Source organism: Eptatretus burgeri, chromosome 3, assembly GCF_056783735.1.
Source record: "Eptatretus burgeri isolate ZD-2024b chromosome 3, Ebu_testis_v1, whole genome shotgun sequence".
Taxonomy (NCBI): Eukaryota; Metazoa; Chordata; class Myxini; order Myxiniformes; family Myxinidae; genus Eptatretus; species Eptatretus burgeri.
This window is the reverse complement of record NC_140963.1, coordinates 102,344,158-102,356,832: the sequence shown is the minus strand read 5'-3', so window position 1 is coordinate 102,356,832 and position 12,675 is coordinate 102,344,158. Positions and strand designations below refer to the sequence as shown.

The 12,675-nt window shown below is 43.4% G+C and overlaps 1 protein-coding gene across 10 annotated transcripts in view; it reads left to right on the top strand.

The window, feature by feature from the left end:
* Positions 1-12,675, top strand: part of LOC147030554 (transmembrane protein 198-like) — a 137,432-nt gene that overhangs the window by 57,297 nt on the left and 67,460 nt on the right. The window contains exon 1 of one of the 10 annotated variants that reach the window (XM_085874725.1): positions 10,298-10,321. The exons of the other annotated variants lie outside the window; for them this stretch is intronic. The gene's annotated coding sequence lies outside the window, so the exon portion shown is untranslated. Of the gene's footprint in view, positions 1-10,297; positions 10,322-12,675 lie in introns of those variants that run through there. 10 annotated transcript variants of the gene reach the window in all.

Here is a 12,675-nt window from a genome sequence, read left to right as displayed (position 1 = left end):
CAACCAACACTCCACCGCATGAGCAGCTCATGACCTTTCTTATCCCTTCCCCTCGTGGGGTGGAGGGTTTGCTCTGAGGTAACTCGCTTCTGGATTGGTCCGGGGCGAACATCCCATCTGGCTGGGTGGGGCCACCCTGAGGTGACTCGTCACCGGATTGGTCGGGGGCTTCTGAGGTACTCCTATCCTTCATTGGTTGCGAGGCACACACATCTCGCTGGGCAGAGTCTACCTCACCCCGCCTATGCCTGTGGCCCCGAACATGTGCGTAATGGCGATGATGGAGCGAAGAGGAGATTTAATGGAAAAAACCTGACTATAAAGAAACCCGCAGCGCACACATGAAATTAACCCATTAGACAGAAGGACGGGACCCGAACTATAAACAAATACTTATCGAAATAACTAAACTTTGGGGACCACTGACTGTCTGTCTGCAAAAGGTTTCCAAATCCGTAACAATACCTATTTACTTGAAGCAAGCAAGGCTATCTTCCCTTCTGCATACATGCACAAGAAAATGTGAAATTTCCAAAGCATTAAACTTATCTTTTTCTACTTTTTGGAGAATTGTATTGATTGAACAAAAAATTTACGAACGTAACAAAATTAACCAGCTTCAATAAGCAAAATAATTTGATGCATTCTCGACCTCATGCTCTGTCCCCCAGAGGGACTGCCTCTTCATAGTGTCTGCCAGATCTGTGTGTATATTTTCGGAGGTTTCGCGATTACTCTTCAGCAAATCAAAGCAAATCTGGTTAAAAATGGACATTAAAACAAAAGTTATAACATTTCTACAGACTTTGAACCGATGTACCACATTACGTGCACAGATGGGCAGACAAAATGGTGGATTTTTCTGCAATGTTTATTTCATGGAACTAGCTTTATTGAGCTGTATGATTTGATGCATTCACTGCTGACCTCGTGCCCTGTCCCTCAGAGGGATTTCCTCTCCATAGTGTCTGCCAGATCTGTGTATATTTTCGGAGGTTTCGCAATTGCTCTACAGGGAATCAAAGCAAATCTGGTTTAAAAACACGTTTAAAAAAAAAAAGTTATAACATGTGCATGGACCACAAACTGATGTACCACGTAGCATGCACAGACAAATTTTTTTTTCACAGCCGTAACGTGCACAATTCATTTTATTTCATGAACTGCTGCATGCGCAGTGAATACAGGCTTTAAAGTTAATGGGATCGTTTATCGTATACAGCGACAGCCTGACCAACCATTTAATTGGAGGGCTTGCATGAGTGCTGAAGCCACTTGTCGTTCTGAGCGAATTGTTCACTCTGCGGACACTTTTGTCGCACCACATCATTCAAAGTGAGTGGTTCATGCTCCATCACCCAGAGCAAGTAGTTCGTCCCATCTCTGTCTCTCTCTCTGTCTCTCTCTGTCTCTGTCCCATCCTTGCTCTACCCCCTACCAACATGGTGCAGTACCCTCCTGCATCTTCTCTGTCCCCCCTCCTCTCTCTCTCTCTGTCTGTCTGTCTCTGCACATATCCGGGGTAGGGTTTTGTCTCCGGACGTGTCCTGGCCGTGTTTATGTCTGGTTGGTCATTTGTCTCCGGGCCGTGTTTCTAGTATGACTGGTAGAAAATGGATTTCAGACATTTTGTTTCAATCTTCACTGTTATTTTTTGCAGAATCATTTTGATGAGACTGTATGAATCGTAATTAACACTACACTGCATATCTGCCTTCCCTTCCCTCACCCCTCCTCGCTCCCCTTCGTCCTCTGTCCTTTCCCTTCCACCTCTTCTCTCTACCCCACCCCTCTCTCCCTCTTCCCCCCCCTCTTTTTCTTCCTCCCCCCTTTAGTATTACCATCAGCGAAGTGACCGGTGGGATTTGGTAGTTATCAATTAAACATTCTACATGAGTAGTCGCTCCTATCCATCCATTGGGACCATACTCTACAGAGCGTTGGTGCTGCCTAAGCAGTCTCCTTGGCTATTGGGCACAATCCTGCACGGGTCGCCACTCCGACACAGGATACCAGCAAGCTGGCACTCATTTTGCCAACCTCGGAAGGATGACAGGTTGAGTTAACCCCACCTCGTATAAATCAACAGCCAAGCAGGATTTGACCTCGGGAACCTCGGATCCCAAGCCTGCCACCTTAACAGTCACCCCAATGGTGAAAATTTTGTCTCAATCTGACTCTCGGCTGTGGAGAAAAACACTAAAGTTCTCTGTGGACAAACAAACGCACCCGCATGCAATACTCTCTCCTTCGGCGAGGGTAGTAATGTATTGTTTCAAAAAGAACATTTTCTTCTTTCATTTGCAGCACACTCGTGCTGGTTGCATAATTTGTCGGGGTTGCGGCTGTGCTGCCCCATCATGTGGGTTAGAGCAGGAATTTGGAATTTGTTCATGGTGCCGGTGATAGCTCACCCACTCTTCGTGAAGGACACTGGGATCTTTAACGTCCACCAACTAATGCCGGCAGACTGGATGCCCTGCAGTTTAATGTCCATCCAAGGGATGGTGCACACACTGATAAAGCACCACGATGACAGTTCATAGCTGGGTCGAAATTCAATCCCAGGTGAGACTGCTCAGATGTGAGTGTACTTACCTCTGGATGATCGAGAATCTTCGTAGTAGTCGTTGGGGGAGGGGTGAGGGGAAGAATGTTATGACCGATAAGATTATTATATCCGTGTAGGTTGCATGAGAGCACCCTTCAGGATGCAGCTTGAACTCGACAGTAAGCATTTGTTCATTGTCTGTCCTGGATACTTCTTAATTACCTCTGCCACCAAAGATGGATGGAGGTTGTGTTTTCACCCTTGTCTGTTTGTCTCTCTGTCTGTCTGTGAGTAGGATACCTCAAAACGTTAACGGATTCAGACGAAACTTGGTGGATAGGTTGGGTGTGCAACAAGGACGAAATGATTTGATTTTTGTGAAGATATGGATTTGTATCTGGATGCTCGAAATTTTTTAAAAGTGATTCTTCACCATTCAATGAGAGATCCAAAAACGGTATATAGCACAATATTTTAAAAAGCTGTGGACGGATGATGACAATTTGGGGGGTAAGTTGGGTAGGTGACAAGAACAAGCTCATTGGGTTTTGGTTAAGGTCCGGTTAAAGTGTTCAGCCGAGCGGAGTTGTGCACTCCACCCAGTGCTATTTGAGTTGCACATTTCAGTGCCAGGACCAATTGATCCATAAAATGAAATTCATAACTTTTGGGCTTATTCTCTTAAAGATTGTCAGCATTGATTTCCCACTTCTTTTTTGTGCCATTTGTGTTCTTGAATTTCAAGGGGTGCCTGGAAAGTTTTGCAATTACTTCGTTTTTTTTAATTCAAGTCGTTATTGCCTCCACCACCGTCGGTGAAGGACGTTATGTTTTCACCACTTTCTGTTTGTCTGTCTGTTTGTGTACATGATATCTCAAAAAGTTGTGTGTAGATTTGAATGAAACTTGGTGGACAGGTTGGGTGTGTGACAAGGAAGAACTGATTAGATTTTAGTGAAGATCCAAATCCAGATCCGACTACGAGAATTTTTTGTGCGATTCTTCACCTTTGAGAGATTGGGTGAAAAAAAAAACTATATATAGCACGATATCTCAAAAAGTTGTGTGCAGATTTTGATGAAACTTGGTGGACAGGTTGTGTGTGTTGCAAGGACGAATTTATTCGATTTTGGTGAAAATCCGGATCTGGATACCAGAATTATTTAATTTTTAAAGCGATTCTTCACCATTGAGAGATAGGGCCAAAACTGATATTGTGCTGTTTAGGATATTTCAAATATGTATTGGGCCAGATATGTTCTCGTGGATCAGGTATTGCGTGGCGGAGGTATGCGCTTTTCCGAGTGCCCCTTCTAGTTTAGATTGCATTGAAAGTTTCACTGTCTCCGAGTATGACTTGGGAGTGTGTTGATGTGTCACCAATTTTTTTTATTGCACTTGTAATCCAACAGTACATTAAAATCTCGTATGAATGCAAATTACTGCCAATATTCAACCGACTGTTGTAAACGAGCGACCGTGTAGTCCACACCTAACCCCTTAGATTATAAGTTGTGTTGTCCACTGAAGGATCCCCTCCATGCAATCGACTTTACCAGTGACAAAGATCTTCAAAATGCTCCAAGAGCAATACAGGCTGCTGTGGAAGAAGAGCCACTCCTTTTGCATCTTCAGACACACATAGGGTTGCTGAGGAAGTTTTTCCTTGTCTAGGGGGGCACAATCCTGGATGGGTCGCCACTCCGACACAAGATACTCGAATGGATCATTATTCACAGAAATCTAGTAATCGTTTTGACTATCTCGAAGCCTCAGTCAACCTTGCTGGTATTGTTTAACCCGCATGACAGAGGCTCAAATTCAGGATCGTAAGATCTTAAGCCAGCCACTTTGTTTTGTTTTGTTTACAAGGTCAAGGCTTGTGGAAGTGTGAGAACACTGAATGGATCAGGATGCAACAGAACAGAAGGAACAGCAGAGAGAGAGGGGGGGGGGGGAAACACCAACAGCAGGGTTGAAGAACAAAACAGAGGAAGACTTGGCCAAATAATTGGTGTGGGGAGGAATGCGGGGTTTGGGAAGGATGCATGTGGTGAACAAGATAGATACAGAAGCAAACACTCAGGAAGGAGAAACTGGATAATTGGAAGGAGGTGGTTTGTGGGGGTAGGTGGTGGGGAGATAACGGGGGTTGAAAAAAAATCATTGTTTTGGATTGGGAATGATTTGAGATGGTGAACAGCTACCGTACCTTAACCTCCTCCTCCTCTATATGCAGCACAAGGCTGTGGGTGGCATAATTGGCTGGGGACACAGCTGTGCTGCTGATGCTGCACCCCTATACCAGTACACTGACGCTCATTTCACTGACCTCTGAAGGATGACAGGCTCAGTCAACCACACCTGGTCTTAACTCAACAGCCGACAGTGGCTCGAACTCAGAACCTTCAGGTCCCAAGCTCGCCACCCTAACCACTAAACGAACACCAGGTGTAAGTTGAATACACACAATTGTTTCCCTCCAGATGGCAGTTTGTTATTTTGCTAATTTTAACTTAATTTTGCTAATTTTAACTTAACCTCCAGAAAAAGTACAGGAGCCGTTTAAAATCCTGTCTCCTTCCCCCCTCCCCCAACCCAACCCCCATGCCCCACACTTTAGTTCAGATGAAAAGGTATCGATGTCTTGCTTTTCCCCTTGAATGCTAAATGCATCCACAACTTTTCCCGTTCCCGAAGGGCCAGTACAAGCTATTGTAATCAGTGTATGCCTTTATATGCAAGTCTGTACGCAGATCTACATTAATATAGATTGTTTGTTCACCAGATGTATGATAATCCACATTCAATGGCAAAGTTCTCCATTGCTGAATGCTCTCTTGTTTTGATTGTTGTTATTTTTCTCGATGTGTCAAAGTTTATGATGTGCTGTTGAATATCTAACTGAAAGAATTGTGGAAATAACTTTTATCAGGAAATAGTGGCTCAGGGATCCACGGTAAATGGTATATGTATATGTATATGTACATGTAGTATACATACACACACGAAATGGCCAAAAGTATGTGGACACCTGCTCGTCCAACATCTCATCCCAAAATCATGGGCATTAATATGGACTTGGTCCCCCTTTGCAGCAATAACAGCCTCCACTCTTCTGGGAAGGCTTTCCACTCGATGTTGTAAGATTACTGCGGGGATTTGCTTCCATTCAGCCACGAGCATTCGTGAGGTCAGGCACTGATGTTGGGCGATTAGGTCTGGCTCGCAGTAGGCATTCCAATTCATCCAAAAGGTGTTTGATGGGGTTGAGGTCAGGGCTCTGTGCAGGCCAGTCAAGTTCTTCCACACTGATCACGACAAACCATTTCTGTCTGGACTTCACTTTGTGCACAGGGATATTTTCATGCTGAAACGGGAAAAGGCCTTCCCCAAACTGTTGCCACAAAGTTGGAAGCACAAAATCATCCAGAATGTCATTGAATGCTGTAGCGTTAAGATTTCCCTTCACTGGAATGAAGGGGCCAAGCCTGACTCCTGCTAAACAGCCCCAGACCATTATTTCTCCTCCACCAAACTTTACAGTTGGCACTCTGCATCCGGGCAGGTAGCTCCTGGCATTCACCAAACCCAGATTCGTCCATCGGACTGCCAAATGGTGAAGCGTGATTCATCACTCCAAAGAACGCGTTTCCACTGCTCCAGAGTCCAATGGCAGTGAGCTTTACACCACTCCAGCTGACGCTTGGCATTGTGCATGGTGATCTTCGGCTTGTGTGCGTCTGCTCGGCCATGGAAACCCATTTCATGAAGCTCTCAATGAACAGTGTTTGTGCTGGCGTTGCTTCCAGTCAGTTTGGAACTCGGTGGTGAGTGTTGCAACCGCCGACAGACGATTTTTCCACGCTTCGCGCTTCAGCACTTGGCAGTTCTGTTCTGTGAGCTTGTGTGGCCTACCACTTCGCAGCTGAGCTGTTGTTGCTCCTCGACGTTTCCACTTCAAAACTAGAGGGGGAGCACTCGGTAGAGTGCAAAACCTCCGCCGCCAATACTGCAAGGTCACTCAAGTGAATCTGATATCCTATTCATTCAATTTGATGTCAACAGTGCTCACAGAGTTATAGTTTGCAACTTTCCCTTTTACTTTGAACTTTTACTTACTCAATTCATTCGTCATAACTAGATTCCTTGAGACAGAAATTGATTTTACATGCGTATATCCACCTGAAGTTCCAAAATCAGCCGCAATTATAATTTTGGCATGTTTTTGTTGGAAATCACTTATAACATGTAGAAATGCAAAAAAAAAATCTAAATTTTGTTGAAAAAAAAAAGTTGCAAATTTTTTTTTTCTCTAACAATTTTTTTTTTGGGGGGGTGGGGGGGGCGGTTGGAAATCACTTAAAACATGTAGAAATGCAAAAAAAAAAAATCAAATATTTTTTGAAAATGGCCGCCATAGCGGCCATATTGGATTTTGGACCAAGTCCAAAATCTCATGGCATGATCCTTGGACCATACCTAATCCCCCACCAAGTTTCGTCGAAATCCGTCGGAGTTTTTCCATAATACTGTTCACAAACAAACAGAAAGGGGTGAAAACAGTAACCTCCGATCTTCGATGGCGGAGGTTAATAACAGCACTTACGGTTTTCCGGGGCAGCTCCAGCTGGGCAGAAATTTGACGAACTGACTTGTTGGAAAGGTAGCATCCATCCTATGATGGTGCCACGTTGAAAGTCACTGAACTCTTCAGTACAGCCCACTGTACTGCAAATGCTTGTCTCTGGAGATTGCATGGCTGTGTGCTTGATTTATGTACACCTGTCAGCAATGGGTGTGACTGAAATAGCCGAATCCACGAATTATTAGGGGTGTCCGCATACTTTTTGCCATGCAGTGTGTGTATACAGTCGAGAGACTGAGAGACTGACTTTCTCTGAAGCATGCAATGCTCAAAAGATTCGATCACAAGCAAAAATTGAGACATCTTTGTGAATAGTTGTCATCATCACTTTCCTGTGGGCTTGTCAAAACGGAGGGGTTGGGGGGGGGGGTGGGGGAGCGGTGGTGAAGGGAGGTTGGACATGTATCTCTGTCACAAAAACCAAAAAATTAATTTTTTTGATTCCTAAAGCTCAAGATGACACTGCGACACAATGGATACAAGGCACCTCTTCTGCTCCAACAAAGGCTTAACGCCTTAAATTTCAGCCTCTCCTTGCTTCTCATGGCGGTTAGCATACCTCACTTAACATCCATTTGATCTTATCCATTGTTCTTCCTGTGGGTCGACCCAAATCGACACTCGTTTTCATCAGGACGAGTTATTCATTTTACACTTGATGACAGCTTGGCAAAAGACAGATGGGTATCAGGAACTTAAATGTTCGTGTCAAGGAAGACAGGTCTAACCACCTCAACATTTCCATCATCCATCAATTGCGACTCAGGCAGGAGGATGTCTGATACAGTTGTGACTGTTACCATATGTCCTGTGACTGATGTACCAAACTCTGTTGCAGAGCATCAGTGCTGCTGAAGCAGTTTCTTGGCAAGGATTATACTGGATGGTTTGCCATCCCTCTCCCAGCAGTGGTTAGGGGAGGAATTTGTAATTTGTTCATGGTGCTGGCGATATCTAACCAACTCTTCTTGAAGGACACCGTGGGATCTTTAACGGCCACCAAGTAATGGCGACAGATGGGACGTCCAGTTTTTAACGTCCATTCGAGGGACCACACACACACATTGATGGAACACCGGGATGACAGTTTATAGCTGGTCCAAGATTAGAACCCAGGCTCGACACCTTTGAGGTGGTGAGTGTGCGTCCCTCTTGGTCATCCTGCAAGCTGTGTACCATATGTTGTTGACATTTTGATCTTCATTTTTCCAAATATCATTGCACTGAGTTTCAATTTGGGCTTGCAATGTGAACAACAGATTGAAAAAAATTGATCCAAGTATGCAGAGCATCTTACCCATACATATTTTGCATTTGTACCCACACTTTTCTTTTCATCTTTGAATATTGGCAATGGGAAGAGTTGAGAAAGTTGCTCAAACATGGTTGATATTCTTTACTCTGCTATTGTCAAGGAAATAAAAATTTTTAACTCGTTAAAACTTGGGAAAAAGCTTTAAGTTATTGAGATCGTCCCAAAAAGGAATGCTTTTCGAAGTGGAATCTGATGACAGATGAGGCTGTAAAGAGTAGTTTTGGAAAATAAAATATTTCACTCGCTTGAGAATCTACAAATGAAAAGGGAGATGAGTTTGAAATGCAAGTCAATGAAGTATCAGAATTTGGGGCAAATATAGGATTATGCTTGGGTCATTTCTTACTTATTCATCTGCAAAAAAACCTCACAATTCTGAAATATTTTTAGTCTTCAAATATTCGAAATCGTTTTGATGTGAAAGCTGGGCACAGGTTTTGCACAAAAGGCGTGGTTCCAAAATTATTTAAGTTATTGAAGCCGTTGTTTGTTTGCTTCTCCCATTTACTGACGTAATAATGAAAACTAGAAAGGTGCTCGGTAGAGCGCATGTCTCCACCAGGCTGAACGGTTTATGTTTTGTATCCTACTGATGGGCTGGATCTGTACCCGGTCGTGAACGAAAATTTAATCGGCTTGTTCTCGTCACCGACCCAACTCATCCACCAAGTTTTGTCGTAATCCGTCCACAACGTCTCGGTGTTGTGTGCTATATATCAATGTATGAGTGTGATGTATCATTTTTGGGACATATTTCTCAATAGTGAAGCATCACTTGGAAAACTAAAAAATTATCTGATCCGGATGTTTACCAAAATCAAATCAAATCGATTAATCCTTGTCACGTTCCGTCGTACATTCGACCATAACTTTCTTTTAGATATCTTGCTCACAGATACAGACAAACAGGGGTGAAAACATAACCTCAATCCACCTTTGATAATAATCATAATAATATAATATTATTATTATAATAATCCCCCTCCCCCCCAAATTTTGCAATTCATTGTTGAATATTATGCGTTATGGTCATCAACTGTGATGGCTGAAAGATATAGTGCAATGTGATCGTGAAAAATTTGACAGGGACATCAATTCTCATGTGAAATGGATTACAGAAGGACCTACTAGCTGGAGAGTTGAGGGTTTGGTGAATTAGGGTATTTATTTGTTTGCAGAGATATACTATCTAATTTTCTGTTAAGTATCAAGTCATCGATTTAATGCGCAATGGCTCTATAGAGGGTGAGATTGTTGTCATCGCTAATGCCTGATGTAATGTTCCACTGTTTTGCTAACCTGATGGGATTAACCTTGGCTCCATTTGGGAAGAGGCTTTGCACCCCCTTGTGAAATCAAGGTCACGGCCAGCCTTGGTCCCAAGCTATGATTCGCTTGCCATATGTTTTTTTTTCAAACAGCCTGGCTGAAATGCAATGCACAAAACCTGCCTCTTTGGGTGTGCGGTGCTCAGATTTTGACTTGAGCACTTAGCCATATCCTGCTTTTATTCCAAGCTGTTCTGATCCATTTTGGCATGGTCTTGGTTGCTACAAGACCATGGCAGAAAGCTGTATTCTCAAGTTGTAAGTCAAAATGAGCTTATTCTCTTTGCTTTCGGCCCCTTCCCTATGACCGTGCTTTTGTTCTCTCGCTCAGAACCTACCATCTGCTTCCCATTGCTGCTCATCCGTCCACTCCCTTTTCCCCCTCTCCACCCCCCCTCACTCTGTCCTTCGGCTTCACTGCTGCTGTACTGGCCTGCATAGGCACAGCTGGAACACACATGTACCTCCACTGCCGGAAGGTCTGTGTAGTATGAAGGTGGAATGACGTGGGCTTGGGGGTAATCGAGTCTGTGGGATAATAGTTCGGTGCTGGGAGGTAAAGATACAGATTGTGCGTTTACTGATCTGGCTTTGTTCCTAATAAGTTTGGAATCCATTTTGGGGTAAACTTTTTAAGAGTTAAATTTTATGAGTAAGCCTTTGGTGTATAATGTGAAATTATTTATTTATTTATTTATTAATATTGCATCACAAAATGTTTTAAAATTGGCTGCAGCATATATATATATATATATATATATATATATATATATATATATATATATATATATATATATATATATATATATATATATATATATAATTTTTTCGTGATTTGTTTTTTTTAAAATCAACTACATGATTGTGTTGCCAAAATTGTATCGTTGATTCCATCAAGATGAGGCAAGCTATTACAGTGTCAATTTGATATGTTAGCCCGAAACTCTGCCTGAAGGCTTTTATTTATTCATTTTTGAGATTATGTATGATTCATTGTCAGGATGAGACAGGGCCAGAATGGTTACTGATACAACCCCTTTGACCTTGAGTTGAGGTTGGGCAGGTGTCGATCACAGCCGTCTGTTCCTGTCTCAGGGTTATGCATCCATCTGTCAGTCTTTCAAACGTCTAAGTTTTGGTGAAAATCAAAACCATGAACTGCTTGAACCTCGATGTTTCATTGTTTGATGGATGGGCTCATACTACTGAGAGTATCCTGCTGATGTTGTCTATTTTGTTGTGGTGAATTGATTCAATTTGTGGGATTTTCTTTTTTTTTAAAGACAGGCCTGGAAGACTGCCATTGGTCCATAACCTACTGGATTTTTGATGGTGATTTGTGCTGTGTTTGCTCGTTTTAGTTAGTTGAAGAGCTCAGCAGTTGGTTTATGTATGAAATGTTGAATAATTGTGCCATGCCAACATGTGGAGAAGCAATGACCAGTGAGTGGTGCAACAGCAGGTGTCCCCCATCTTGGCATGCCTTTGAGATGGAGCTGTCGAACGCATGACCACGCGATGAAACTGCAGCGCACAAAGGGAATGTTAATCGTGCTTTTCTTGCTTGGATCTCCAGTCAAATTCCATGTGCCGAGAGATGAGATGAGATGGGTGACGTTTAGTTTAATATCTCGTCTCGAAGCCAATCTCCCGTTGTTGGTTCATCATATATGGGGGTCGGTTGTTTTTTTTTTTTAATGTATTTATTTATTTTGCTCATGGAGGACCTTGAACGCAAATCGCATGCAACACAAGTACACATTAAAAGTGAATTATGCGGACAACAGACGAAGCGTGGTATTTAATGCGATTTGAATCTAGGATCCCAGAAAAGCTGAACTTGTTTTGAGACAGTCCTCCAGAGATCTACTGTTCTGTACTACTGTTTGATCTTTGTGTACGAATCCAGAAAGGATAACCAACCGCACAAACGGAGTAACCTCGGGGAGGAGGGGGTTTACCCACTCAACCACAAAGATATAATTCTGTTTGATATCTCTTATAACAAATTTCTGAGTAAAGTGCATGTCATAGTTTTTGGCAGGGTTGTTTGTAACTGTGTTTTTGTATCCATGATTCCCTTCTGGTAAGTCTGGGCCGACTGATGAGACAGAGGGCCCGAGGAAGGTCGTGAGTGCAGGGTACAGCCATTTGTTTTCCATAGATCCGCCACTAAAGTCAGGCCAGGAGCTCAGAGAGGAAGCAGCTGAAAGGACACAGATGCTTGTAACACGATGCCCAGGCTCCTGACAGATGTCGGGTTAGTGGAGGCAATTTCAGCTGTTAGATAAAGGGGGGCGGGGGTGGGGGGGGAGGATTCACACTTTGAATCTTCGTGTGAACGTGGCTACAGGACGCTGTGGTTTGGAAGCAGACGCTGCGTGCGGTCTGTGTGACTGAATACAACAGGCATGAGGATCATCAGGGAGGGGAAGGTAGCGCTGGCAAAAACTGGGACCGTCTGAATAATTGCAAAGCATTGTGTGCCAGCATGCGGTGTTAGATACCTAAACATGACACCTAACGTGGCCATTTCTTGTTTCCTTTCTCTGGTTTTGAATGCCGAGCGTCAAGCACGCACCTTTCTTGGTGCTTGAGAAAAAGAAATGTTTATTTTTTTTTTTTGCTTAACAAGCCACGCAGCCCTTCGGGGGAACATTGTTTCAGATCGGTTGTCCTGACTTTCCATTTGATAGAACTGCCACGGACCCGCTGGGCACGCACGTATGCGATCTGATGATCTGCAACGGTAAGTTTGTCCCTTGCGTCGAATTCCTTTCACTTGGCATCATAGGAAATGCTCCCCGATGGCTGGTCTTCAAAAGTAAATAAA